This window comes from Salarias fasciatus, chromosome 14 (assembly GCF_902148845.1).
Source record: "Salarias fasciatus chromosome 14, fSalaFa1.1, whole genome shotgun sequence".
In the NCBI taxonomy this organism is placed as follows: domain Eukaryota; kingdom Metazoa; phylum Chordata; class Actinopteri; order Blenniiformes; family Blenniidae; genus Salarias; species Salarias fasciatus.
In genome coordinates this window covers 34,087,481-34,091,301 of record NC_043758.1, presented here as the reverse complement: position 1 = coordinate 34,091,301, position 3,821 = coordinate 34,087,481, and positions in this window count along the sequence as shown.

The following is a 3,821-nucleotide window of genomic DNA, read 5'->3' as shown; positions in this document are numbered from 1 at the left end:
CATACTGCCCATCAGAGGAGATGGATGCAGACATATTAACAAAACCTGCAGCGAAGATTAAAATTACAAAGTTCAAGAAATGGTTCTTTGGAGATTAAGAAAGTGGTTTAAATGTATGGTCTGAGATGATGAGAGCGAGAGGGGGTGTTGAGTTTAATGCTCTCATTTATAGTTTTATTTATGTTACTCCCTGTTATGTGATGCAAATTATATTAGTTTTCTTGTTGTGATGTAACTTGACACTTCACATTAATGCTGTGTGAGCAGGAACTGTCAAAAATGGAGCTACCAATGTTTTTGTCCTGGTGCTGAGATGGAAATAAAGACATCAGAAACGGATGTATATAACATGTGATCCTTCGTCAACATGGATACAGAAGCTGGAGACGCAACAAATATAAAAGATTAAAACATCTCTTAAAATACCAATATATGACTGAAGCAGTTCACTTTCTTTCATTCCATTATCAAAAATAAAACATTATAATAAAGTTTGATTTTATTAATGGTTAATGGTTTATTTATCTTGGCTTTTAGTAAGATGTAGCCAGTTCCAACATTTTAGAAATCCACCTGACCAAAACCAACCATTGGACCAACTTTATGCAATCAATGTAAAACTCATTTACTTCAGTTATCACATTTACATTTAAACAGGTTTGATTTTAGCAGGACAAAAGAAAATGGTGAATGTTGACACTGGAGTTTTTCACAGCAGATTTATTCGGGAGCCTCATTTCAGATTATAATCAGACATTGGACTCTATTGACTGAGTGTTGTTTTGACATCCTCCACAGAGTCCAGTGGGCAGCCCAGGACAGAGCTGGCCCTCCTGACCAGCTTGTTGAGTCTCTTCCTGTCCTGCTCTGTGCTGCCCTGGGCCCAGCAGACGGCGGCGTGGTGGACAGCAGAGGCTACCACAGGGTCATCAAAGGTACTGAGCACAGAGGCCTGCACACTCCGAAGGACCTCAGTCTCCTCTGGCAACACTGGCTCTTCTTGTATCGAGCGTTGGTGTTGTGGGAACAGTCGAGGGTCCCACAATCCAAAGGGTCATGCTTTTGTTCAGTTTTTTTTTTTTATTTTAATATTGAGATCAATCCAGATAAAGATAAAGTTGTAGTTGTTGCAGGTGAGAGAAAAAAAATACAGAAAACAGTTTTTGTTATTTGTTCTTGCCATATTAGCAATAAATGTGATTTTATTCATGTTTTACTTATTTATTACTTACTTATTTATTACTTATTTATAATGTAAAAAGACAAGCTATGACCTATTTTTAGGTTTCTAAGAACTTGTCAACCAGGAAGAGTTAAAAAGTACCTTACCCACAATGAAGGGGTAAAAGATATATTCTGTTGTACCTTACTGTATGTGTGTAAGGAATCCTGAAACATGATAAGTGATTATTGATAACATCTTCTTTGAGGTTCTTATATTTGTAGATGTGGCTGTAATAGAGTCAATACAATGGCAGCTACTCTTCCTTCAACAGGTCAACCCTGAGAGATGTTGGAAAAAGTCTCTTCCCATAAACAGGGCACCTGTGGCTGGAAGAGCTGGTTGTTTCTCAACTGAAAGGTTGCAGGTTTGATTCCCTATCTCTCTACATTTTGAAGTTTCCTCCAAGGAGGCAGTTTTGACCCAAAGACCAAAACATGTTTGACACATATAGTTTTTCTGCATCATGTCAAAAATAATTCAAGTTTGATGTTAAATATACAACACTGGTGTTGTTGGGGGCTCATAGGTGACCGGAAGCATATTTTGATGAGTCTTTGTCTGCTTCACAAAGACACAAAGGATTAGGCCTCAGACCAGAGGCCTCTCCACGCGCTGGGCCTTACTTCAAAGGACTGCGGAGGAGGGGGCTCACCCTCGACCATGTGCTCAGTTGAATCCCTCAGAGAACAATGGATAATGGCGGATCCCCAGAGGTCTCCACATCTGGGTGGCCTGCCCCTGGCGCACTACCACCGCGCCACCTCACGAGGGCGCTCGTGAGACACTTCCGCTACAGCGGGAGGGGGACAGAGAGCAGACGACGTGATTGGCTGAAAAAGGGGACCAGAGAGCTTCGGCGTCTCACACGGAGTGATAAGGAGAAACAAAAACCCCTTCTTGCTGGCAGAACCAGATTAAGACACTGACATTAGTGGTGGGTGGATCGATCCAAATATCGATAGCATCGATACCAGCATGTTGAGATCGATATTTTTTTTTCTGCTCTTCCAGAGTTATGCCGGGCGGACACTGTGCGATTTCGAGGGGATTTCACCACGGTCGCAGACCACGCTGCGTCATCGTGGAAACATCGTAGCGTCGGGACGTCCGGTCGTAAGCCGTACAGTGTGAGAACACTCACGAGGAAGGATTAATTGCTGCTACATTCTAACGATAATGCTGCGACCTCCCGATCAAACTTCTGGCATGTCAGAAATTCTCGCCGGAGCCCGTACAGTGGGAGTGGTGTTACGTAACGATTCTATGTTTGCACCTGCGCAGAAGACACCGGCGGAGCTAACTATATTCATCATAACGTTATCAGCTACAGATGAGGAATTCGCTGGGGCAGTATAGTGTTTAAAGCAACATTGGCTGGCTCAGTGAGGCTCCATGTTAATGCTAATTGCCAATGCTAACGTGAAACTATCATAGCTACAGTAAAACAATATATAGTTTACATTAACGTTACCTCAAGCTCCTGATGAAGGATGGACATCCCATAACGACCACGTCTCCTCAGCCATTCACGTACTCAAATCCTTTTCTTTTTTTTTTTAGTTTCAGCACAGAAGACAGCGCACACAACTGCAACAACTTGCTGCCTGCTCGCTGTCTTGTTTTTTTTTTGTGATCAATTTTTTATTCGTCTTTGCATATTTTAACAATGATACATTGATTTACATTGCTTGTATTTTTATCCCCGTCCCCCCCTCCCTCCTCCCCTTTTCCCAATCAGACACCCTCACACCCACCCCATGGGACATTCGAAGACTGTAAATGATGGCAAAATAATAAAAATAAAACAAGTAATAATAATAATAATAAAAAAAAACAAAACTAAAGAAAGAAAAAAAAATAAAAAAATGTATGTAGGGAAAGAAAAAAAAATTAAGAGTTATGGCAGATTATTAACAGAACATTTGAGAGAAAAGGGTAGAACCAGCCCACCCACCCCTGGCTGTCCAGGCATTGGAACAATAACAATAACCTTTTCATATACAGATACAAAAAACCTAATGCTGCTAATTTCCTCCGTCATTGACATCCACAGAAACAGCTCTTCATACATAGAATTAAGTACATCACAATAGGAAACAATAAGATATTATGGCAGTATGTAGTATGTAGCAAATTGCTTGTGGAATGCAGAGGTTACAATAGTGTCTCAACAGCAGAGTTAATTGTAGACACTACATTAGACCAGCATAAAATATTTGAGCTTTTGGCTCCATGAATCCGAGCTGCTGATAGTTCCAGTTGTGCGATTTCTTTGAATGACCGGAGCCACTGCCCCACACTCAGAGGTTGTCTTGTTTTCTAGCGGCATGCAATCATCTTTTTAGCAGCAGTAAGACCAGCTAGAAAATGACGGCGTTGATTAATGGTTAGTTTCAGATTTGTTGTGTCATTAAGTAAGAGAAGCCTCTGTGTGTGGGGCATATGGATTTCCATGATCTTTGATAAAACATTAGCAACATTTCTCCAAAGATCATAGACCTCTGGGCATTGCCACACCATGTGGAGGAAAGTGCCAATGGTATTGTCCGTGCAGAAATCACAATAAGGATTGTCTTTCAACTTCATCATGTGTAAT